Here is a 27225-nt window from a genome sequence, read left to right as displayed (position 1 = left end):
AGATCAGGAGACTAATGCCGTTGAAAAGATAGTTTGTCACTATCTTTTTGTCACAGCTCCCAAGAGGAGGAGGCCACACCAGGCCACACAGGGCCTGGTGGGAAGCAGAGGGAAAGGGGGACTAAAAAAGGCAGGAGACTTTATTGTAATTTTCACAAGAAGGCAAAACAAGGCAGGGTAACCCGGTTTAGGATTTAGTTAAAATAATTTCAGCCGGCTCTGGAACACAAGGGCTGTCGCAAATTGTGTGTTATCTGGCCCTGGGGTGAGTAAGGCAGGAAGCTAAAAGAGCCCTGTGAGAGCCCCATAAAGGACATGGCTGGGGTATAGTGTCTGAATTGTTTGCATATTTTAAAAAAACACATACTCTTAGGTGAGTTGTTTTATATCTCCAGGAATTAGCTAACCCTGGGAGGAGCAGTCCCTCTCTGGCCAACAAGACCTCAAATGCCAGAGCACCAAGAGTACAGAATTATGAAAATATAGTTAATACATTGGAAAAGAATGTGAAGGCAAGGGAGGGTATTATTTTTTAGGGTGGAGGAAACTTGGGCTTGTTTAAAGGCTGATGAAAGGAATCAGTAGCAAGTGGGGCAGCAGGAGACAGAAGAGACCTACAACAGAGCAGTCTATCAGACTGCAAGAGAAATAGAGAGCCTTAGAACTGACCTTGGCAATGAGCAATGTCTTTAATTGTGATGGAGAGCAAAGGAGGAAAGAATGAGCATGTCTGCAGGTAAGTGTGTGGGAAGAATTTGGGGGTGTTTCTCTCTGGTAGTTTTTACTTTCTTTTATAAAATAGAAAAAAAATTCCCCAACAGAAGACTGATTAAGACTGGAATTTTTCTTCTATTTTATAAGAGTAAAAAATATATCTATCCATAGATAGATTTATCCATAGGTAGATAGGTCAATATAGATAGCTAGATGCCAACTTTAATGCTCACAAATTTTTCTCTTCCTGTTGTTTCACTTACAAGTAGAAAACAAGACAAAACAAAGCTTATTCAATCATTCTGTTTCCTTCCCAGACACCACCTGTATCCAGGAGACACCTTAGCCAAGCTCCAGTGAGCAGGGTGGGGACCACCACAGCCGCTGAGAAATCCTGGGTGCCATCTCAGATCATAAGTGTGATTGTTACCTGCCTAGTGTGTCCTCAGTCACTAGAATGTTGGGGAAGGACAGAGAAGGGAGGGTTTTCTGGAGCCCAAGAGGATCTGGTAACCCTGGGGAAGGCTTATTGAAGAAGTAGGGGCTGATCTCAGAGAAGCAGCGGTTAAGGTGAAGGAAAAAAGAACCTAAAGGGAGAAGTCCAGAAAGGGCCATTGCAATCCACTCCTACACGGACACAAGCAACTGCCGAAAATCCACACTGCAGGTTTTCCAGAACTTGCAGAGTCTCTTTTCCCCCTTCACTCCCCCTCCCCTTCTCCCTCTCACTTTTATGATTCTTTAGACCCGTTTCTGTATTCACTAGCTTCAATAAAGCACTAATCTGCTTCAAAACCCAAGAGATTGTTTCCTGTTATTTAGCGAGCTGGCTTCCTAATACACTCCCAGAAAGCTGAAGCTGTTTCAGACTCCCAGGCCCCACTTCCCACTGGGGCTATACACAGAAAGCGGAATGCCACCTCACACAGCTGAAACCAAAAGGTTGCAGGCACCTCTGCGTGCCAGGGGATCCAGACCCCAGCCCGGAGTGTGCATTATTAGGACGGTCCTCACTTAAAAGAAGTTTCCAAGCTTCTGGCTTTCCTTGCTGTTCTTAGCAATCTGCTTTCCAAATCAACCACAAAGCAAAGCAGTGGCCAAGTTATTTGCCCAAGTGGCCAGGCCTCCCACTGGGTCTTGAGGAGAAAACAGAGAAGCCTCTCCCATTCCTTGACCTCTGCCCCAATTCTAGGGATAGAGGTTTTGGTGACAAAGAGGAGTGTCCTTGAGAGGTCACCCCACCTGCCACCAGCACCCCTCTCCCCAACTCTCTCTCTCTCTCTTCCCCCCCCCCCCCCCAAGCTGTTGCAAAAAGAGAGGCTTCAAGGATGCTTTAGTAAAACCTCTGGAGAAAAAGTTAGTTTTCATAAACTTCCACAGTGACTATTTCAAAACCAAATAACATTCTGATTTTGCCAGCCACTTGAAATGAAAGTAGGGAAGCGGGGCAGGTAGGCAGGGGTGTGGAGGGGAGCATCAAGGCAAAAATGAAAAAGAAAACAATTACTAAGAGGAAGAGCCAGAAAATGAAAACGTTCCAGCTGACCCCTTATATTGAGAATTTTGTGTAAAAGTATAAAGTCCTCTCTTTTCTCCCCTTCATTACCGATCAAGCATTTTACCATGCTCAGGAACAATAAAATGGGACTTACTCCACCACTAGAAATGTAGCTGCTGGAAAGTTTTTTCTTCATTAAAAAAATAACCACAAGTAGAAATCCAATGAGCCAAGGTCAACAATTAGATTTTCATATCAGGCTGCAGGAAACTGTCCCTCGGGGTTCCTAGCCGCCTGCACCCCTTTGCCATGACTTCACTCCTCCACTCCTCTCTTGGCTTAAAGAGGAATTTACACTTTTAAGAATCCTCCCTGTGCCTGGAATTTTCATATTCTCTGCCCTTGGCCCAGGGCCGCTGATCTAAACACACAGCTGTTCCAAAGCTCCCTACCAACCCCACTTTCTCCCGGCCTGACCGCCCACTCTTCCCCTCCCTCTGAAATGAAAAGTAGTTCCTGCTCTTGCTGGCCGGTTTGCTGCAGCATCTCGCCAAGGCCAAGACGATTTCCTATTGACCTTATGGCAGAGATTATTGACCAAATCCCTCACATTTCTCAGTCAAATCAATGGAAACGTCTTTTTTCTTTCTTTCCAGCAGGAGCAGCCAATGTGAATGATTTTCTGCCCAGAGATAGACCATCAGTCTGGGGCAAGAGGGTGGGTGGGGGTGGTGCTGCTGGACCTTACATCACTTAGAAAACAAGTTGTTTTTCTGGGACTCTCAGTTAACGTAATCCTTATTAAGTTTAACTAACCTACTCCTTGTTGTACACTGACCTAAACAAGAGGCAGACATGAGCAGTAAGTAATTGGGGCGACTCCAGAATCAGCTAAATATGTCCTTGCAGGTCCAGGCAGTGGTCCCCACAGCCCAGCAAAAGGACCTGTGGTGGCGTTGATGATCTAGCAGCCTATTGTTTCCAAAAGGAATAGAAGTCAGCCTTCTGGAGAGCATCCAATGTGTTTGGTTAAAGGAAATAAGAGGTCATAAATTATTCAGAAGACCTTTTTCACAAGAGCCTTAGGGCTGTTGGAATGCTATCACAGAGTGTGAGGTTTGGGAAGAAATTTGGAGAACTGCTAACCCAATCTTCCACCCCGCAGGAGTCCCTTTTACTTTCAAGTTGGTGACCCACTGAAGAGTGTGTTGCCTCTGTCTTTCTCTTAAACAGAGGCCCACCTGTGATTAGGGGTTTGCAAGTTGAGACTGTTTCTGGAGCGAGAATAAACAAAACAACTTCATTTCATACACCGATCTTTTTTCACTGTGAAAGTAGTTTTCAAGTTTATTTGTCTGATGTTAGAATGTGAACCAAAAGGATCTGAAGCATTTCTGGTTTAGGGACCATCCTTTATCCTTAGGTACCTTGTAATCAATTCTTAGATTGGGGTTAGGCTCCAAAAGTAAAAACTGTTTATGCTTCAGTTAAAATACCTTTAATTTCCTTTAAACTAAGATACCTAGTCAAATTATCTTCGAGCATTTGAACCTAGTTCAATGTCCTTAGTTGAACACCAGGTAATATATAGTTTGCTTGAATTTAGAGCCTGAATTGTGTTAAAAAAAATAAAAAGAAATAGCCAGCATATTGAAGCAGTTGAGCCACATTCAGAGAGAAAGTACATAGCAGTCTGAGAAGCCTTTGGAATAGAGACCCATCCAGGGAAGGTAGGTCCCAGCCTCCCAGTGCATGCCCACAAAGGCACAAACTGGGAGAGCTATGGCAGACAGAATTGCAGCACTACCATGTATCCCCGAAAATAAGGCCTAGCTGGACAATCAGCTCTAATGCATCTTTTGGAGCAAAAATTAATATAAGACCCAGTCTTATTTTACTATAATATAATATAATATATAATATTAATATAACGCAATGTAATGTAATGTAATATAATATAATATAGTACAATATATAATATAATACCGGGTCTTATATTAATTTTTGCTCCAAAATACACATTAGAGCTGATTGCCTAGCTAGGTCTTATTTTCAGGGAAACAGGATATCTAAATTGCCCTTTTTCCTCTCTCACTTTTTCTAGCGCACATATATTTGATTTTTCAAAAGTTAAATATCCTGAATACATCATTCCAGACAGAAGTTTAAAGAGTTCAATTTTCATTAGTCCATTTTCTTGTTTTATATTGTAAGGTCTCATTAGGATTTCTACAACTGCTCACCTGGAGCTAAAATGTTTTGTTTGTTTTGTTTTGTTTTTTTATAATAAGCCAATTATTTATTGAATACTTCCTGTTGGCCAGACATTTGCTAAGCATTATGACCAAGACTTACAAACAGTCTTTGCTCTCCAGGAGCAGACAGCAAAGTTGAAAAAGAAGAATCTAGGATGCTGAATTACCAAAGAACAAACAATGCAGGACAATTTGCAAGCAGGTATCATCTTGGTTTGTGATGAAAAGTGTTAAGGCTCTCCTGAGAAGAATGAAATCACTATTGGGGTGGGCAGGTCTGAGCTGGGAGGCAAGGACCTCAGATCAGACCATCCGGTCTGAGTTTTGCCTCTGCCACTTACTAGCTGTGTGACTTTCTAAGTCTTTGTTTCACTTCTGTTAAATGAGGATAATAATAGCACATACTTCCTAGGGCTGCTGTGAGGATTAAATAAGAAGGTGTATGTAAGTGCCTGGCATATAGCAAGCACTCAATAAATGCTATTTATTATTATTATACTGAGCAGGGCCCTGAAGGGTGGGTAAGATTTAGACAAGCAGATGGGGGGGAAAAGAGAGTAGCATCCAGTCTTTGAGTCCATCTAAACTAAATGAAGAGAATGGGAAGGAAGTACACCAATGATGAAACAGATGTGAATTGTGATCCAGGTTCTCCTATTTCTTGTGATTTTGGCAAGTATGCTTTGTGCTGCAGTTCCCTTATCTATTAATAAAGACAATAATAGTGGTTACCACAAAGGGTTGTAGTAAGTATTATGAAAGTGTTCTGAGCAGGCCTCCCTAAGATGTACCACTTTGGTACATGAATTATTTTGAGCTGAAGCAATCAAGACCCTGTGGGCTCATAAGAAACTTTTACCTCTCCTTTAAAGAATACAAATTAAAGACCTTTCTCATAATGAAATTTATTACCAGAGGTAATTTTTTTATGACCTATGCATAAGGCAGGACAAACATCATATTTCTAAACATCTATTCTTCTTATCATCCTGCTAATGACCTTCCTCCTCTCCAAAGCCCTAATGCATCTTACCTCATCCATAGCTCAGCATGCCATATATACCTCTGTGGGGACTGAGCCCCAGAAAGCAGTTTCCAGGCTCTCGGCCTCACATAGACAGGTGCTGGCTCAGGTAGTAAATGGCCATCAACTGTGATTGGATGGCCATCAGCTGTGGCTAGTTGGCCGTCAGCTGTAACCAGTGAGCCATTGGCCACTAATATAACTGCTGTGGCTAGGCTAGCAGAGAAGAAAAATGGGGGCTAGCAAGAAGATGGTGGCTGAGCTAACAAGAGCGGATTGCAGAGAGGCGGATGCCGCCAGAGAGAATATAGTGGTATGACTCCCCCATCTATGGCTCCATGGGTGTTCCTTTTTGGCCTCACCATATCCTGCGTTATGTGGGGAGCGGGAGCAGAGACCCCGCAGGCCTCCCTGCACGACAACCTCATTTTAACTTTCTGTCTCTGAGCCTCTTGTGTATTTGGGGTTCCTGTATGTACATATATAATTAAATTTGGAAATTTTCTCTTGTTAATCTATCTCATATCAATTTGATTATTAAACCAGCTGGCAGAACCTAGAAAGGTAGAGGAAAGTTTCTCCCCAACACACATACACACCACATAGGGTTATAGTGAGGATTAAACGAGATAATGTACTTTAAATGCTCAACACAATATCTTGGCAGGCAAACATTAAGGGATTGGTGAGCTGTTATGGATTCTGGGGGAAAAGATGAGGGAACGAGAATGGAAGGAAGACGTACTTTATGTACACCTCTATGCCCTTTTATTTCTTTTAATTTTTTTTTTTTTTGTGTGTGTGTGTATGTGTGGGTAGTGATTACCAATTCAAAACACATGTACTCTCAAGAGGCATATATAAAAAGAGATCAGTATGAAGCCTGATACATAGTAAATACCAAATAAATGGGAACCGTTGTTATATTATTGCTACAATAAACTAATGTATTCCACATAGAATATGACCACATTTTTTTCTCACCTTGCTAAAAAGAAAGAGTACAGAATAACTTCAATAAATAGTCAAAATCTGTCAAAGCAATATTTTAAAAAATAAGATTTGTAAACCATGCCGAAATCATGGTTAGCCTTCGGAAGGAAGCAAACTGTTTGTAGGTATTTAATTTTAGCAGCATCTATTATAAGAACAATAATTGACTCAATTACAATTTTCTTCCCATTAGCTATTTAAACAATCCCAGGAGGATTTATACTTCTTTCCTCGACTATTTAACTATTAAGGAACATGCCTTAAAATAATAAATTTATTTACTTTAAAAAAAATTAATGTATAGTTTTTTATCCAGATCAGACCTCTTCAACACTATTCTGAGTTACTGAGAGTTTATTGTAGTTGAATGCTTCAAAACAATCTGTCAGTGTTTCTTCTCCATAATTTGGGCTTGAGCTTGTATTTGCTTTCTTTCCTTTCTTTTTTTCTTATGCATCCTTTTCTATTCCTTTCCACCACGCAGTTTCCTATAAAACACATTTGTGTATCAGCTTGATGTGTTCTCATGGACAGCAACACGGCTTCCTAAGCAAAATGTCAATTCTAAAAGGCTTCCCCAATTTCTCCAGAGACCCATGGGCCAGGAAGTTAACTAATCAGCCCTGAGAATCCCAGACTTTGCTTTCTAGTCTTGGCTCAGAGCCCTGCGTCCCCCTGGGCACTCACACTCCCCTAGTTTCCCATCACACACACCATCTTCCAGGGACTTGGAGGGAATCACTGCCATGAAGAGCTGCCTGCCAGGAGCTCAGTTACCCCAAGGCACCATGGTGTGCAGGGGAATCTTCCTGTGTTAAACCAATTGTTGACTTTTTAGAAATCTGACCACTTCACATTTTCTGTTAGTCATCAGAGAGCTTTGCCTTCTTTCAGATAAATTCAACCTAAGACTCTTTCCTCCTACTACAGGAAATCTATTGTGTGGCAAATATGCTAACACTGCTTAAAACCCGGAGTAAAATTACAAGAAGCAAAGAGGAAATACTCCACAAAACCTGTGTGCTTGAGGTTTCATTTTTAAATAATTCTAATTTTGCCCTGAGTTATAAGCAACATTTTTATAGAAGTAGATTTTACTTTTCACTTTTCATATTGGAGATTGTTTTTCCATCTGGTTTTTCCACTTTCAAATTCATTAGTGACGAAGTTGAGGTCAAAATTCTCACACCTCATCAGTGGCAACTTGAAAACATAAAATTAAAATTGATTTGAATAGAGGACAAAATGTACAAAAAATACATTGAGGTATCTGACTTTCTCAACTTCCTGCTGTTTGCCCAAAGAGCACAACAGATTTCACATTTTTATTTGGCTCCAAGTCACTTCTTTGGAAATCCTCTTGTGTAACAGCCAAGGATACCCATATTTAGAGCCCAACATGTGAGTGAGGGCAAATGATTGCTTTAAAAAGAACAATACTAGGAGCTATTATTTCTTCCAAGTGGATATGGCATGTTTTTTTTTTTTTTCAAAGAAATAAAAGCATTGATTTTTTGGGGGGGTCTTATCAATAACAGTTCAAAATTTGCATTACCAGAAGAAAGGAAAAGCTTCATCTTCTAGGAAAAGATGATGGACTTAGTGATGGGAACTGAGAAGATTTTCTGTAAAGCCATGAATTAATGAAGATTAAACTGCAGGGCCCTTCAGTTGCCCAGGTCCCTGTGAGTGCTGGCGGTTAGTTGCTGTTAGGAAAAGGAAGGAGGGCAGGATGTAATCAGAAAACGTTTCTGTGTAAGCATTTCTGCTGAACTCACTAATCTCAAAGGAAAAAGACTCAAACCTCCATGGATACAGTAATTTGCTGTGATTTATTTTCTCTTTCCATATATTTTCATACAATTTTGATATTCATAATTTCGTATTATTTTCCTTAAAAAGAGTGCCTGTGGGAGAGGAAGAAACTTTACCCTCCTAGGTTCTTTCAGCTGATTTAATAATTAAGTCTACATGAGACAGATTAACAAGAGAAAATAACCAAATTAAATTGCATACATACATACACATGGGAACCCCACATACATGAGAGAGTCAGAGACCCCAAATGCATGAGAAATTCAGGGACAGAAAGTTAAAATGAGGTATACATGGCATTCTGAGGTAAGGATGAGGCAAGGTGCCTTGGGGTTTCAAAGAGTCATTGCAAGACCATAAGAAGAACACATCAGTAATTAGTAGTTTGCCCTGCCATATAGATAAGTCAAAAAAAGTTATTTCTGTGATAACTCTTATTATGGGCAAAGCCCCTAGTTTAAATTCTTCTAGGTAGTTAAGTGGGACAGAAGTTTCACTTGAACCCACAGGGTCTCAGTTGCCTTTAGCTCAAAATAATCCACATACCAGAGGCACATCTTGGGGTGACTCGTTCTGAACCCCTACAGCCTCAAATTGTATAAGTTTCAGGACCCGCTCAATCTGGCTCCACTACTGTATAAAAATGAATCATTTTTCATTATAATTTATTGCCTAGTTTCCTTAATTGATTGCTCCTTTTTAACTTTAAAAACAGTTATTATAGCATAACCTTTTTTTTATTTAGCCAAGCCATAGAATAGACTGAGAATTTAAAGAAATGAGGCAGGGAGGGAGGGAGGGAGGGAGGGAGGGAGGGAGGGAGGGACAGAGAGACAGAGAGACAGAGAGACAGAGAGACAGAGAGACAGAGAGAGAAAGGGAATAGGCTCTGGCAGGACTTTCTCCTTCTAGAAAATGGACTATTATGGTTTTTCCTCACTGAAACATTAAAATGTCCTAAACTGACAATATGTTTGTGACTCTTCAAAATTATGTACACACACTGATATTTCAAAGAAACCAGCACATTAACCTGAGCAAGATTTGTTGTACTGAAGGATGCTGTTAGAAAGGACTTATCATTGGCTCTCCTATAAGGATTGAGCTGAGCACATTGTTTAGGATTTCACACCATCCTATTCCAGGAGACGCTCTAAGGAATTTTTCTGGTCTTAGTACCAAGAATGATTGATTTATTATGGGCCACTGGCCTTTTTATCTTGTCAACTATGTGACTTGTATAATCAGCGCCACTCTCCATTTTGAGTTGGTTGCTGGTAAGCCTAAAGTTAAATTTGCAGCAGGGTCATTCCTAGTAATTATGGTGTGCTTTTGTAGTCACCTTCTTGGTTCTGTTTTGTGTTGTATTTCTTCCTTTATTTCAAATTATTATTTTTAAAGATTTTATTGGGGAAGGGGAAGAGGACTTTATTGGGGAACAGTGTGTTTTTCCCAGGACCCATCAGCTCCAAATCAAGTTGTTGTCCTTTCAATCTTAGTTGTGGAGGGCGCAGCTCAGCTCCAAGTCCAGTTGCCATTGTTCAATCTTTGTTGCAGGGGGCGCAGCCCACCATTCCTTGGGGGAGTCGAACCAGCAACCTTGTGGTTGAGAGGACGCGCTCCAACCAACTGAGCCATCTGGCCACCTAGGAGCTCAGTGGCAGCTCAGTGGCAGCTCATTGTCTTCAATCTCGTTGTGGAGGGCGGAGCTCGCTGGCCCATGTGGGAATCGAACTGGCAACCCTGTTGCCCAGAACTCACTCTCTAACCCACTGAGCCACCCGTCCGCCCCTCAAATTATTATTCATGTTATACTGTTGCATTTTATATATCCTTTCTCAAGAGAGTAGGGATATAAAGTAATTCAACATTCTTTCCAAAGCATTCTGGTTATAGTTTTATCATTGGTGTATGGATTTTTTGAAGGAAGAGAATTAAGATATTAAGCATCCTTCTTGTTCCTTTCCATTTCCTCCTTTGTACTCATACTTCTGCTTGCTCACCAAGAGTGTCAATGTGCCTTTCACATCACCCCAGCATTTGTCACGTAACCTCAGGGAACACTAATGGTGGTACCTACTTCTAATCCATCTTTGCCCACACTCAGAATTTACCCCACCCTCTATTTCTCCCCACCCCTATTCCTGATAAGGTCCTGATGCTCTGAGAGTACTTACGAAGATACGGATTGTACTCAGGATATTGATGAAATGCACTCAGAAAAGGTTCTCAAGAGTCTGAGAGTGTGACGCACTCTGGCCCTAAAAATGGTATTACAAATAATTTAGCCTCCTGACCATCGAGGGGAGAGGCCCAATCTCCCTGGACCTTGAGCTATCACTGGGGGCAGGCTAGGCCTCCTAGAAGAAGCAGGTAAGGACTGATGTGCCAGGGTGGCTTGAAGGTGGGGAAAGCTGTTGCTTAGCAGGGAGAGGTGGTTAACTCTGGTCAGGACAGTCTTCCTTTGGCCTAGTCTGAATTTAATAGCCCCCATCTCAAACTTTTAATCACTCAGGATTTCAGATTCAGGTCAGAGAGAGAACAGAATGTAAAGAGGAGGTACTCACCATTACCCCAAATCTCTAATTCTAATGTCCTTTTGCTCCAAATGCCTCTATCATGTAAGTTTTCAATCCCCAGACTGCCCTCCTGTAGAATTCCCCACCCCTCTAACTTTAGTCTCCTAGAATCCCTCTCATTGATATCACTGATGTTTTTTTCTCTATTTCAATCAGAGACACTTTTCTCAGACTTTTTTTCCTATTCCTAAAAAGAGGGGATGGGTTGGCTGTGGGTAAATTTGAGTTTCTGTATGAACCAGATTGAGCTACGAGTCTAATTTCCACCTACAAATTGAGATGACTACCACTGAGTTATGTCACCTAAGACAGGAAGATCAACATTCAAAAGACTCAGATGGGAGGAGATATTGAATGGTTTCTGAGTCAGCTCAGATTGCCATAACAGAGGCCCATAGACTGGGCAGCTCATAAACAACAGAAATTTGTTTCTCACAGTTCTGGAGCCTGGAAAGTCCAAGCTCAGAATTCTGGCAGATTCAGTGTCTGGTGAAAGCCCACTTCCTGGTTCAAACACTCCACAACTGAGGTTGCAGACATCCAAATTGCAAACATGGCAGACACTATCTGTTGCCTCCCAATGTTCATTGGCCCACATTTTTCTTTGCTAACAAAATCCCAGTTTTGTTCAAGTTTTAAGTGATCATGTGTTTCAGAAACATTGGGTTCTTCCCTATTCCAGTGATGAATCCTGATGAGTCTGACCATGGTATTCTATTCCTTTCACCAAGGCTAGCATAGGCTTTTGAAGCAACTCAGGAAGAAAGCCTGGTAGGGGACTTCTGGAAGAGTCTTTATCATTCTTACAATGAAACACAAGGAAGGGATATGCTTCTTCCCTTCTTCCAAACTTAGTGCAGGATAAACTATGGCAGCCATGTTGAGGATATGAAGAGGTGAGCCTGTGAACAAGCTGAGGATGGCAGAGCAGAAAAGTGGAAAGAACCAGGGTGCTTGATTACATCTTTGAGCCACTGAATTAATCAACACTGAAACCCTCTTACTTCTAAAATTGTAGTGAAAGGCAATACAATTTCCCTATTATTTAAACTACAGTCAGTTGTGTTTTCTGTTACTTGTATCAAAACTATGTCAATTAAGGTTCTCAGCTTGGCCAAGTAGCACCAACTTAAGTTTTAAGCTTTATAAATACCACCCTTGACAATTTACCATTTCCATTATGATTCATTTGCCTAAAATTATGCATATTATACAGTAGTTTCCCCTAAATTATTTTATACTCACTATCTTTGGGGGCATGGGGCAGCTGACTGTACTCTAGAATAAGAGGTCAGTAAACTTTTTCACTAAAGGACCAGGTAGTAAATATTTTATATTTTTTAGGTCATATGTCCCTATCTCAACTTCTAACTCTGCCATGATAGCATAAAAGTAGACATAGATATCACATAAATGAATGAGTGTGGCTATGTCCCAATGAAACTTTATTTACGGATGCTGATATCTGAATTTTATATAATTTTCATGTGTCATAAATATTATTCTTTTGATTGTTTTCAATCATTTAAAAATATAAAAAACTCAAAATAGGTACATGTAAAATTGGGGAAATCTGAACAAGACCAGTGGATTATATCAATGTCAATTTCCTGGTTGTGCATTGTTTTGTAAGATGTTACCATTGGGAGAAAGTCAGAGTACATGAGATTTCTCTGTATTCCTTTTTTTTATTGTGTTAAAGTATACATTAAAAAATGTATCACTTTAACCATTTTTAAGTTACAATTTAGTAGCGTTAAGTACATTACAGTGTTGTACAACCTTCACCATTATCCGTGTCCAGAACTCCATCATTCAAAAATGAAACTCTGTATCCATTGAAAAATGACTCATTCCCCACTTTCCATAGCCATTTTCAGTATCTATGAATTTGACTATTCTGAGTACTCATATAAGTGGAATCATACAATATTTGTTATTTTGTGTCTGGTTTATTTCACTTAGCATAGTGTGGTTCATCCATGATGTAGCATATATCAGAATTCCATTCCTTTTTAAGGCTGAATAATATTTCATTATATGCATATACCACATTTTGTTTATCTTTTTATCCATTGATGGATGTTTGAGTTGTTTTGGCTATTGTGAATAATGCTACTATGAACATAAGAGTACAAATATATGTTCAAGTTCATGCTCTTAATTATTTTGTATATATACCTAGAAGTGACACTAGATCATAGAGTAATTCTATTGTTAATTTTTTGAAGAGCCACCATAATGTTTTCCATAGCAGCTATACTATTCTACATTTCTACATTTCTACCAGTAGTGTACAACAGTTCCAATTTCTCCACATCCTTAACAATATTTATTATTTTCTGATTTTTTCCTTAAATTTTCCTTAGTTTTAGTAGCCATCCTAACAAATGTGAAATGGTATCTCATTGTTTTGATTTGCATTTCTCTAATGATTATTGATATTGATCATCTTTTCAAATGCTTATTGGCCATTTTTTATATCTTCTTTGGAGAAATGTCTGTTCAAGTCCTTTGCCCATGTTTAAATAGGGTCACTTGGGTTTTTTTGGTTGTTAAATTGTAAGAATTTTTTTATATATTCTGGATATTGTTCCCTTATCATATACATAATTTGCAAATATTTTCTCCAATTCTGTGGGTTGCCTTTTCTCTCTCTTGATAGAGTCCTTTGATACACAAACATTTTTAATTTTAATGAATTCAGTTGATCTAATTATTTTTCCTGTATTCTTATAACTGCATGTGAATCTGCACTTTTCTCAAATTTAAAAGTTCAACCAATCAGACAAAATGCAAAAACCATTCTTAGCGCATGGGTCATAAAAAAAAAAAAAAATGCAGCACTCTGCCAACCCTTGCTATAGAATAGAAAATAGAGTTGTTGCAATTGTTTCCTTGTATTCAAAAACTCTATCTAATCTCTCATCCTGCTCCTAACCCACTTCTTCTGGGGCTCAAGAACTTAAAAAGACTTCGGCTACTTATATTGCTTTATATGTAAATATATATGTATGCACATGGCTCCAACTTATTTGTTCCAAAAATTAAAGGACTTAACAAAAAAAGTAGCTACAATTCCACATTTAATTTTAAGAAACCAACACTCCGGATCTCCTTTTTTTCTGTATCACAGCATTATTTTAATTTCAATATTTTTTTATACCCCAAGCAGAATTTACTATCCTTTAACTTTTCTGGCCCTAAAGACATTAACTTATCAGTAATAATTTAATATACCCTTCTTAGTTTATCTTGTTTTCAAATTACAGTATTACCATCTTTGACATGGTCTCATGAACACTCCAGGTTTTTAAATACCCCTTTAAAGTTTGCTCTTAGCAGATATCTCCTGCTTTTCAGAAGTTGGCTTTGTACCACTTCAACTTAGGAAAGGTTTCATGGGAATTGTCTGCTTTCAGATAGTGGGGAAACCTGTGGTTTATTCTCTTTGTTGCATTATGGCAGAGGACTGAAGGACTGGCACCTTTGCAGTCATCTATCCAATCTTCTTCGCCTCCTGGGAATTGTTCCCCTCCCCTCTTATGGACTGCAGCTGGGCCTCCCGTGGCCTCCTGAGGTAGCCTCTTCTATTGCTTAAAAGCTCTAATTGTTAGAAAGTCCTGATATCATTGTAATCCAAGGAGAATTTTCAATCCCTTTTAAAAGTGAACCCAGAGTCTTGTTTAAAGAAGGTTTGCATAATGATTATGTTCTAGTTCTGAAATAAGGAGATGACTTTGCATACTTTTACTTATGTTGTCTAATTTACCTTAATGTTACATAAATTCTTTTACATATTGAGTACTTGTAATACATTTTAAAAGAAGCAATCTGTCATTCTTGTTTCTATTAGAAATATGATTATATAAAAGGCATCAGTGAAAACCATTTCGGGGGTTTTGGGGGATAAAGAGAACGTCTCCAGGCCATAATCCCAACCCAAGGCCCAGTATGAATTCTCCCAGACAATTCAACAGCCTCCCCCAAAGTCATAACTGTCTTTCTCCCGTTGACTGATATTTTAAAAAGACATATCTATAAATAAATAAGTAGATTATGTCACCCTCTTGCTTAGCACATTTTAATAGCCTCATCAGTGTCAGAATAAAGACCAAAATGGCTACCATGGCCCACAAAGCCCAGCACCAGCTGCCTCCAGCCTCATGTTTGCATCCCCCCAGCCCTCAGTACTCTATAATACTGTTTCCTCTGCCTGAATGTTCTGTTTCCAGTACATGCAACGTTCCCTGCCAGGGATGTGTGTTTTCATTTCTCTTGGGTAAATTCCTAGGAGTGAGATGTTGTGTTATACGTTAAGTGTATGCTTAACTTGATAAGAAACTGCCAAATTCTTTTTTAAAGTGGCTGCTCCACTTTGCAATGTATGAGAGTTCCTGTTGCTTCAAATCCTTCCTAGCACTTGGTTTTCGTAGTCTGTTACACGCCGCGTTTTTAACAAAGCATAGAATAATATCTGATTATGAGGTTCTGCCAAAGTGCATAGAAGATGAGTAACTCCTTTGAACTCATTTCAGTGAGAGCTCGCTGGTCTAAGTTATCTTCCATTCACCCTCTAGCCTTCATAGTAAGGCTGCTGTGACAGCACAGGGGGGATTTAACGTGCTTAACCACAGAGATTGTTTTTCAGACTGAGGTGATCAAAATACAATGGCTTCAAAGTCTTACCTTAACATCTCTACAAAACTCAGACTTACCCGACCACAACTTCTCTATTGGAATCAAAGTAGTGACTGTGAAGGTCACATGTGTGGAAATGTCACAAAGGGCATAGTCACGGAGGGTGTGAAGACTTCCGGGAACGGAAATACTTTTGAAGGCTGGTTGATATATTTTCCAGATTGACTTCTGGTTAAGCTCGTCGGAAGACTAGCAGTAAATTCTTTTTTTCCTAAACAGAAAATCTACATGTTGGAAAGCACTGGGACATGCATGTACCTTTGATAATTGTAGGATGCAATACTGAGTGTGTTTAATATCACCCCAATTAAAAGGCTGACGTGCAAATTGCTAGGAGTATTTTACAGACAAGTTGCTTTTAATTTTATTAGAATACTCCAGTAAGAATGTTTTTCACTAAGTTAATAGAAGGCTGGCTCTGGGGCTAGGCTTTGCTAAGGTAACATGGTAATGAGTCATCAGAACTATAAATAGAACTCAGCATGAACTTCTGTCCACAATTACACCACTATCCCACGAAGAGAGTTGTTACTAATGACAGAACATGCCTGCTAGCCACTATTACAACCAAGGGGGATGCAGACTAGAGAACCACAGCCTTGTGGGAAATGTGCCCTGAGATACAGTTTGCCAAGATGTCATTATGTGCTTTCTTGGTCTCCCTTATAGTCTGTGAAGCAGTTATATTGTTTTCTTTAGGGATCATCATTGTGTATGGCAGCCAAGATTTTCAAATTCTCTCTCAGATGATAAATCCCAGACAATAACTGGCTTTAAGCAGTTAATTTCTTTATCTTTGTCTCTTCCCCTCTCTTTCCCAGCACATAGAACAGTAGATCATATGGCAAGAAGCATGTACATGGAAGGGTTCCATAATTACCTATTGGATGGATAAATGGATGGAACATCTAAATGTTCCCCCCACCAAAACCACATTTCTACCAAGAGCTTTATTATGTTTCCTCATACTCCTGCCGCTCACATTTCCTCAGGTAGTAGTAGGAGAGAATAAAACTTCACCTGGAAGCAGAGAGAGGGCGAACATGTTAAGCGCTACCATTCACTACATCTTAAGTCCAATTGCACACTAGCTCTAAAGGGAGGAGAGGATACAGGAAAAGTAAGGTTGAGGAAAACAAAGTGGCCTTGTACATAAAGTCTTGCTGGGAGACAGCCACAGAGCACTCTACCCTGAGAGTCTGCAACAGCACCAAGTTCTGGGAGAAGAAGTCCAGGAAGAGACTTGTTTGCTTGTTTGTCTTTTATCCCCATGGCTAAGTCTGTAGTAAATGCTCTCAGTCTGAGAAAGCAGGGGAAGGAAGGTGGGAAACGTGAGGTATGTGTGGTAGGGCTGTTAGCTTCCTCTTTTTGTTTGTGTTCAGATGCAGTCTAGATGGATGGTGGGACGTTCAATCAGTGATCTCTTCTTCACTGCTTCCGGTCAAAACTGCATCCTCCATGTGACTCCACCCCTGCTTCCCTTATCTTTCCGTTCCCCTCCCCCATATCATACACAATACCCTTCCTATGGGGCATCCCTCCATTTCTGTTTTAAATGCAATCCTGTCTGTCTTTCTTCCTTTTCACCAATAAACTCATGAAACCTAAAGGGGAAAAGACAAACATAGTCATGCAAGTGGAGAAGACAAACATCAAAAATTCTATGAAATGGAGACTAATCTATATGAAGAGGCTTCATTCCTGGGAGCAAGTGAAAGGGAGAGAATAGACTCCCCTGGGACACTAGGGTAGGGTCCTCTGGAGCTGGTAACAAGAAGTCCAAACTATGGTTTTTCAGTCCTCCCTGAGATGCATGGGGCTTGGCATGATGCCTGCCTTTCAGAAGGATTTCCCACAACCCACCATGGCAGCTTAGGAACACTCAGAGGTACACAACTCAACTCTGAAATTCAACTCCCAATTCTTTTCTTCTTTCAGCTACTTTCTCATCCTTAAAGCGGCTAGGAACACAAGAACCCCAGAAGAAGAAGGTGTTCACGTAGGAGGATCCTCTGGCTTAAGAGGTGGCCAGAAGTTCAAATGATACAGAAAAGGCGAAAACAGGAAGCATAACAATACAGGGTTGTCTAGGGAAGCAGAGCCTGAAGGAAGATTTGAAAGGGGAGTGGATGACCATAGAGACCCAAGAGACTCTCGCCTCTCTTCTCTCTGTGCCTCAACTTCAGTCTTTGAAGATAAAGATTAGTCCAGAACTATGGTCTCTCATCTCATTGTCCTATGCTCCTTTGAACCTCACAATCCTGTCTGGCTAGATTTTCTCATATCTGTATGCCTAGCCATACTCTGGTGTAGTCAGGGTTATGAGTTTTAGGTCTTCTATGGTATGTCATGTGCCACTGCAGATTTGATTTATTCAAGTGTTGCAATAAGCAATTGTATCTCTAGTGGTAGAAAGTAAAATCCCCAGAGGGATGGGAATTGATAGCCAGCCCCTCGCAAGCATCCAAAATTATTCTGTAGACTGTCTCAACACTCTCTAAGAAGGGGATGTCCTCAGTGCTGCTGTGGTACAAAGGATCTTAGCCACACTTCTCCACTGCAGGGGGAGCTGTGCCAGCGCCATGCTGATCCCATGGAGCTCTGCCGAGACCAGGGCAGCATTCTGATGACCTCTGGGTCCATCTAAACCAGGAGCAATCTCAAAGAAGACACAAAAGCTATAGGCTTACCTTCTAATCACCACAAACTGTTAAAAGTCCCCAGACTTTCTAAAGAACATTTAGTGTGTTACAGATTCCCAAGTTCAAAATTGGGCCCAAGACCCAGTGCATCTCCTGAGACTAGCCTTGAACAAGTACGGACATCTTCAACATGGAACGCACCCAGAATCAACCTCTCCAAATCAGGGCTTCTAACCATCAGACCATCTGGGGAGCAATTTTTTTTTTTTTTTTTTTTTGAAATTGAGGTAAAATTCATATAACATGAAATTTATCATTAGCTATTTTAAAGTGTACAGTTCAATGGCATTTAGTACATTCACAATGTTGTACAACCATTACCTGTATCTATTTGTGAAATACATTTCATCATCCCAAAAGGACATTCCTTACCCCCTCGTAAGTCATATTTGCAGAGTGTTTTAAAAGCACATATTCCAAAGCCCCATACCTAAGGGGATATAGGAATATTTTCAAAACTTTCCAGGTATCTCCCTCCTAGGAATTTACCCAAGAAAAAACTGAAAACATATGTCCACACAAACAGGTATATATGAATGGTTATAGCAGTTTTATTCATAATCATCCAAACTTGGGAATTACCTAAATGTCTCTCAACTGGGAATATACATGTATAAACAAACTGTGATACTTCCATATAATGGAATTGAATTACACATAGCAATTAGAAGGAATAAACCTTTGATACAACAACAAGGATAAATCTCTAGTGCATTGTACAAGGGGAAGGAATCTACTTTCCACACTGTATTCCATTTATATGACTTCTGGAGAATGATAATGATAAAAAACATATTAGTGGCTTCCAGACTTTAAGGGTGGGAGCAGGTTTGGGGTTCAGAGACACAGCACAAGGGAATTTTTGGAGGGGTGATAAAATGGTTTTGTGTCTTGATTGTGGTGGTGGTGGTAATAAGTATTTGTCAAAACTCACAGAACTCATAGAACAGTGAATTTTACTGTATTTAAAATTCTACTGTAGTTAAAAATAAATTGGAAAACATTTTAAACCTCTCTGGATGTTTAGGAAGTGCAACCTGTTTGGGGAACCAAACAGTGCATAGCTAATGTTGGACAACCTAATTATTCTATAACCCAGTCAATTTACACTTTGGACACCTGGGACCTTCTAACTTACCATTACTATTTCTCTGGTTATCATCACAGCGTTGAACATTTCCAAAAACGAGAAGCCTGAGCCACCCAAATTCCTGTTTTGCGGTACTGTGATGATCAAACTGGACATTGCCACAGACTGGAAGCACGAGAGCAAGCTGTCATGCCCTGGAGTGGTATATAGCCAGGTCATAGGACATGGGGTAGGCAGTGGTTTTGTTCCAGTACTTGTCAAACTGAAATCAGCATGTTAAATGTGACTTTAGACCCTTCTTTAAGAATATGAGTTATACTTTATCTCTTAAGCAGGTTAATTTTAATCAGATTAATATGGAAGTCATTTCTGTTCGTGGTGATTAGAATACAACCAATGAACTTACCACAAAATATCCTGTTTAACAATTGAAGCACCATATTTAACAAAACATCATGTTCAACAATTTATGTTTAAAAGCAACCCCAAATCAGAAACCAAAAGCTGCAGTTTTTATGTGATAAATCCAATGATCTTAATCAGTGTAAATCATTTTGGTTATTTGCATAACATTCGATCCCTATTTTACAAAAGGGAAAACAACATCCATTTGCTTACTTACTTGGCTAAAAGCCAAAGTGAGTTAATGATATGCTTGACTATAGATGCCTCATAGAGTCCTTTATTTGTGAAATTTTACAACTATGGAAAACGAATGACAATCATGGGCAGATGTTTGTGTGGGTAACCAGCGTCACTAATTGTGGGGCTAACCTTGTGCTCAATCTCACTTTAAAAGAAAAAAAAAGCCATATCCTGCTGTGGTTGATCATCTACTCATAAAAGGAGGCTAAAATTCACATAGAAAGTTCTAAGAAGAAAAGAAGTAGGCAATGTTTAGATTGGAAGACAATGCTAATTTCAACTGCAGGATAAAAGGAAAAGAACAAGACAAAACATGTCTCTGTGCAGTAAGGTAGAGCCTATCTCGTTTCTATCCCACTAGGGTACATTTTCTAATTTGCAATTCTCTGCGTGCCCTTGTCTCAAATTATTTCTGTCAACACTATTGTTTTGCTTCCTCGTCACTTTGCAAAAGATAACTACAACTCTTTCTGAGGCATTCTGTTCACATTGCTTCTTTTTTTAGAGCTGCTTGTGCCCAAGAGGAAATGGAGCTACAAGTGTTTCCTTTCCATTCAAAACTGGCACTTTTTTTTTCTTTTGTAGTGGGGGGAGGTAGCTGAGGACTTGCAGCTTGCTCCCAACAGCTTGAGATAGCCTGAGTTTTCCTATAAGCCTCTCTTGAAGTCCTCGTGTTATAAATTATTTAGTTTAAATTTTATCACAACCACCAGGAAGCAAGATGGGCAAATTCTCCTGATGCCAGATGGCTCAGCAGACTTTTTGGATGTTGCTCTTCTATTGCACATCCCTATTTCTATTGCCCACACCCCTAAAATAGATCCAACTAGAAAGTGCATTAAAAAGCTTATGATTTCACAGGTCCCTAGGCAAAAGTTCCTCTGTGGAGGAGTAATTTGACCAGGCCTCATTTGGGGAATAGTGTTCCTCTGCCCTTCCCACCTAACCACCTCTGTGTGGGGAGGAGTATGTACAACTCCAGGGTGTAGGCAAGCATTCTATGCAATAATTTGTGTGCATAGTCTAAAATAAAAATAATGTTGGGGAGCTGCACAAATTTGGTGGTAAAAAGTAACTAAGTAACTTCAAGAAAACTTCCATGTTTATTATATAAATTGGAATGTAAATGATAGGCCATATATGAACTAGCTCAAAGAGAGAAGGGTACCTATTGGCTCATATAATCAGAAAAGGCAAAGACTGATTTGGACTTGAAACCACCAATATACTTTTCCTCTCTGCCTCTTACTTCTGTCTTTCTCTACCAGTGGAGGAGATGGCAGGATTTGGGGACCCATATTTTAGTTTAACAATAAGAGGGAGAAGAAAGATTGTAACACATGTGTTTACACACCCACCCAATCATATTTAGAAAATTTAGACTACGTATTAGAGCAATGGAGTGCAAAGGAACAATTCTCCCAAAGAAGGGGGAAAGCACAGACATGGCTCCAGGGAGAATTGTTCTGAGTCAGAAACAGATTATTTTTATCTCAAGGTTTCATGTATTTACGTCAGTTTGAGAAGCACAGACATATGTCATATGGCTTCTGAAAGGGCCTCAAATTCGATGTCATGGGAAGAATTCTCTATAGGGAAGAATTGTCTTTATTCTCTGATAGGACATTGGATGGATGATGAGAGCTCCAGGAATCTGTGGGAGACAAGACAATTAGAGTTAAAAAGACTTTTTAGAAAGAATTAATAGGAATGTTTAGTAATAGGAAGAGAATAAAGGATGGGAGGAATAAAGTGGAGAGAGAAGAAATTTGGCATGAACCTCAGGCCAAGGAATTACTAAAACTTAGGAGATGTAACATTAAATTTAAAGTTCTTTGTGTTGTTACAATATAAATTCTATGACAAAGACAGATTAGGTATTTTACAAAACCCATTTTCTTTTCTTCCTGGGCTTAAAACTAAATTATATTTCCCAGCCTTCCTTGGAGTTAGCTATAGCCATGTGACTAGTTCAAGTCAATAGAGTGTAGGCAGAAGTGACATGTGCCACCTCCAGGCCTGGCTAATGTATAATAACTCCCACATTATCCTCTACACTCTTCCAATAGGCTGCTTGCACAGGATCAGGTAGAGGGCTCCATGACCCCAGAAGATGGTGAAGCCACTAGATAAAAGGACCCTCAGTCTGTGAAGGATCGTAGGGATAGGACCACTTTCAACCTAAATTGGACTGTGATATGAGTGAGAAAGCATTATCTTTTTGTTGTTAAATTATGGCAATAGGAGCTTGTTTGTTATATCTTACCTGACTCATACAAACTTTTTCACCCCGTCCCCTCTCAAATCTTCAAAAAAGTCCTATGACAATGGCAATCATAAGAGGCTGAGTTTCACATCTGGGTTAACATAGCATGGAACAGAAACCACATTTATAGAAAGGCAATATGTTCCATAATCTAAACCCATTTGCAAAAGCAGGAGTTCAGGGCCACAGGTGACCACAAGACCGTAAACTCTGAAGGAATTTGCTGAAGTATTAAAGTTGGCTTGACGTGTACAGAACATGGAATGAGAGAGATTTTAAGAAACTGTATCTTATCTGGATCTGAAGGGAGTGACATTTGAATTACATTGTTTTTATGTGGTTGGGGATGCTATGACTAAAAAAACAAATTGACTCACATGTCAAAGATGGAGATTTAATAACTTTTATGATAAAAAAAATCCAAAATAATACTTAAATCACTTGGATGCTTACAGAATTATTTACTCTGAGAAATCACTGATAGACAGCTGAATGGGGTGTATTTAACTTGCAGTGAAAACAGCAGATACGATCTACACTTCCCTGGGTGCCCAACCTATTAGATTCTTCCCATTTTGGTCTCTTATAGCGTGCTGTTGTTTTCCTTTAAGGCACTGATGAGGTATTTATTACGGCATTTATTTTTTAGGTGTATTTCTCCCATTAGACTCTAAGCTCAATGAGGACAAGGGCTGTGTCTGTTTCATGCCACAATATACGAGGTCTGACAATTAAGTTCATGAATTCATCCTAGCAAAAGTGCTATATACCTCATTGCTGAATATTACTAGGGTCATTTTCGAAGTACTCCCCTTGGGAAGCTATGCACCAATGCCAGCACCTAGTCCACCCTTCAAAGAATTTTTGGAACTCTTTTTCTAGAATGGTCATCAGAGCTATCGTTGTATTACCCTTGGTGTCCTGAATGTCATCAAAATGTCTTCCTTTCAATATTTCCTTTATCTTCAGATAAAGAAGTCATTGGGGGCCAGATCAGGTGAGTAGGGAGGGTGTTCCAATACAGTTATTTGTTTACTGGCTAAAAACTCCCTCACAGACAGTGCCGTGTGAGCTGGTGCATTGTTGTAATGCAAAGCAAGAGTCATGAATTGTTGGCCAAAAGTTCAGGTCATCTAACTTTTTCACACAGCGTTTTCAGCACTTCCAAATAGTAAACTTGATTAACTGTTTGTCCAGTTGGTACGAATTTGTAATGAATAATCCCTCTGATATCAAAAAAGTTTAGCAACAGTGTTGCAACAGGTTTGTGAACTTAATTGTCAGACCGTGCATATATCTGGCACCTAGTACAGTGCCTGGCACACAGTTCATGAATATTTCTTGGTATGAAATGAAACCTGTGAGTGTGGGAGCCTCTGATAGTCACCTGTTGGCCTGAAGAATTCGACTGCTAATTTTGTTTTGACAAATCAAATATGTTTTATAGTAACTGTCTGATAATTTGAAAATATTTTATTACCTTTCTCTATGTAAAGAACAAATGGCATTTAACATATATAAATATGATATGATGTCTCATACATTAATTTTACAATAGCAACAGCTAGGTAGCATTATTATTGATAACATCTGCTGCTTCCCAGAAAACATAGGAATCCTTTTTTGGTGTGTTACAGCCTAGGCTGAATTTGAAACTGAGTGTCTCTTTTCCTTCAATCCAGGCAGCAGCAGTGTTAACTAAATAGTCTTCCTGGCTGAACTTCAGCTGACTGCCTACAGGAACCTTTCTTATCAGAGTTCCAGGAATGACTACTTTTGTTTTTTAGGAACAAGGTATTGAAAGAGCATAGTGGTATCCTTTTTTCTGAGTGTGTTGTACGATTTTGGCAGTTGTTCCTCCAATGGTATAGCTTAGACTCATAATTATGCTTTTCCTCACCATATCCCACCCTCCCCCAACCACTGGAATCCAGAAGTCCAAGCTTGCACCTTCATACCTAAAGCAGTTATACAAATTTATGTTGAATATGTATTTATCCCTTTTCTTGTGTTTGCTTGTAAGTTTATTGGGGCTGATTCAATAAATACCTATTGATTTTCTTTGTTCCTTCATTCCGTGAATGAGTCTTCAGGATAATTAGTGTTCCTTAGGATAGTAGAAAAAAAAAAAGAGTAAGTTCTACACCAACTTCTCCATTTTATAGATGACGCAACTAAAATCTAAAGTAACCAAGTTTACTTGCCTGACACCAGATAGCTCGTTAGTAGCAGTTCACTTTCCCTGCGATTTCACTTCAATATTTTAATATGGTGACATTTCACATAACATTTTCTGAAACACAACAGTCTCATTTACATACCAAATGATTACTTTGAGCTCACCATGAAATTGCAGAGTGTTTTACAAGTTACCCTTATTAACAGATACATATTATTCCCAGCGTACAACTTTTAGTAATGATTATGTTAAATCTCTTTCAATGTCTCAGATATGCCACATGACTTTGTTAAATCTCCTTGCTATTATGCACTATTTTACCTCAGTCTGGAACCTCCTTTCCTACCTGGGGAACCCTTCTCATCCATCAATACCCACTTCAAAGATCACCTTCTCTTTGCAGCCTTTCTTGTCTCCTCAAACTTTCTCTTCTCTGTATTGCCATGGCTCTTTATTCTAAGTTTATATTCCATAAAGCTGAAAGCCTTGAGGCCAGGACCTTGATGTTTACATGCCTCTCCCAGCACCCAGCATTGATTTTTGTACTTAATATATACTTAAGTAATATTAATTGAAGGAATAAGTCAATGAATTAATAAGTAAACTGAATTAAATATCCTCTGCCCAAAATTGATTACTTCTCGGGAGGTACAGCAGAGAAGAGGGGAAATTAAAGATGCTTTATATATTCTGTATAGTCAGTGTGGTTCTTTTGGCTGCTAAATGACATAAAATATCTGTAGCATCCTGCACAGCCCTGACACAGACACTTAGTAAATGCTCTTTTGTTTTTCTTTCTCCATGTCCAGCCTCAATTATGTACATACAATTATCGTGGTGGAATGGAGATCAGAAGATCAATATTTGAAGTTTTGTTAAATATTGTGAGGAGAGAAATGAGCTCCTTTGTCCTTCAAGTGATGGACTGGACTGTTCAGTAGAGCTGGCTGAGCAGGTTGGTGTCCAGTCACGGTGGGACACAAAGAAGAAGATGCAGATCTATGTGGTTGGAGTGACGAGGACTTAATTGGAGGTAACCCTTGATAAAATGCTCAGCACATAGTTAGCCTGAAGTATTAGCTTATGGTTAACTCCTCTCCGTGGGTAGCGACTTTCCAGAGCCTAACCGTGGGAAAGATTAAGCTACTGTGAGCTCAAAGGCGGATAAGATGCTGTGTTCAATTAACCATGTCACTTTGGGTATAAGACAGGGAAATGGAACTTCTTGTCCTGCTCTGAGAGCAGGAAGGATGAGGATGTGGATGTTGAACATGAGTAATAAGGAGACGACGACATACCAAAGGCTGGAGAAAGAACGTTCCAGGCAGAAGGAGTAGGAAGTCCAAAGGCCCTGTGGTGAAAATGTTCTTGGGGTGTTCGAGGGACAGAAAAGAAGGCAGAGGGGTAGGAGGCCAGAGGACAAGGAACAGTGGGATGGTACAAGATGCTATTAGAGATAGAGAGGAACAATCACATGATGCCATATGAAAACAACCATAAAAACAAAAATAGCAAACCTGCAAAACTTTAAAAATAATATTGAAATAAATGAAGAAATAGTCCATGTTCATAAAACCGAATTTGTGGGTTTAATCTGAATCTAATTAAAATGAGTTTTCATGTGTGGGAACTTGACAATATGATAAGCATTCAAGAATTTCTAAGCAATTTTTGAAAGAGCGAACCTATCAGGTATTAAGATGTTTTAAAACTAGAATTAATTAAAACACTGTTGCATGATGTAAAGTAAAATATTTGTAGTCTTTGATCTAATAATTCCACTTCCAAGATTCAATTCTGATGATCTTAAAGATAGAAATAGAGAATCACGTTAAGAATACTTATTATAGAATTATGTATAAAACTGAAAAATTAGATGCAAACCTAAGTGTTCAACAAAAGAAAAGTATTTAAATAAATGGTAATGCATCCATAAAACAAATAGACATATTTTTAAAAATGTTCAATGGCATAGGAAAAGGCAATAATGTGTAATGCTAAATGCAAAGAAGCAAGATGAAATACTATGTGTATCGTATGTTCTAAGCATTCTAAAGATAGATGAGAAAAAGGCTTGAGGAAACATCAAGATGTTCACAGTGATTATTCTGGAGAGGTGGAATTACAGGTGTATCTGATTTACTCTTTTTACTTTTTTGTACTTTCTAAATTTTTCACTGAAGAAATCGATAAGGTATTTGTTATAATCAGGAAAAAGCCAATGCACATGAGATTATGTTTAAACAGAATTATCTGGAACATTCTTTTGAGTGACTTTTACTCCTTTCAGGAGATAAACCAGATATGGTTTGAGAAACCCCCAATCTTATCCATTTAACCCTAACAGCAGTGGCTGTGGCCCTTCCTCATTTCTGTCAAAAGCAGAACTGCAGATGGAAAGCGGCCAACAGCTCTGTCCTCCTGGAAACAGGAGAGCAGTCTGGGAACCACCTGGACTGCCCAGTCTGTGAGTAAAGAACAGTCACAGACTTAGAGCCCTATTAGAACAAAACAAAATACATCAGCTTTCACTCCTAAAACAATTTCATGTGATAAGCATAGTGAAGGCCTGAATAAGATATGTTAATACTCTCTGGCCATTTTATTTTTACAGTATATTAGCAGAGGAATTGAAGCCAGAGGACATGAACTCAACTCTTAATTTATCAGCTGTATGACTTGGGGCCAATCCTTTAATTAATCTCTCTGAATCTTAATAGTGTCACTTCTCAAATACGAGTAATAAAAATCCATGGCCAGTCAA

General features: G+C 39.3%; 1 long non-coding RNA gene across 1 annotated transcript; it reads left to right on the top strand.

Annotated features, from left to right (window-relative positions):
- On the top strand, window positions 1-27225 carry LOC109453493 (uncharacterized). The gene is made up of 3 exons (XR_016020621.1): window positions 1-736; window positions 19449-19600; window positions 25271-27225. It is a non-coding gene; the product is annotated as an uncharacterized LOC109453493 (long non-coding RNA).

The sequence above is a fragment of the Rhinolophus sinicus genome, chromosome 3 (genome assembly GCF_057876585.1).
Source record: "Rhinolophus sinicus isolate RSI-liver-muscle chromosome 3, RSI-T2T, whole genome shotgun sequence".
NCBI lineage: Eukaryota > Metazoa > Chordata > Mammalia > Chiroptera > Rhinolophidae > Rhinolophus > Rhinolophus sinicus.
This window is presented reverse-complemented; position numbering and strand designations above follow the sequence as displayed.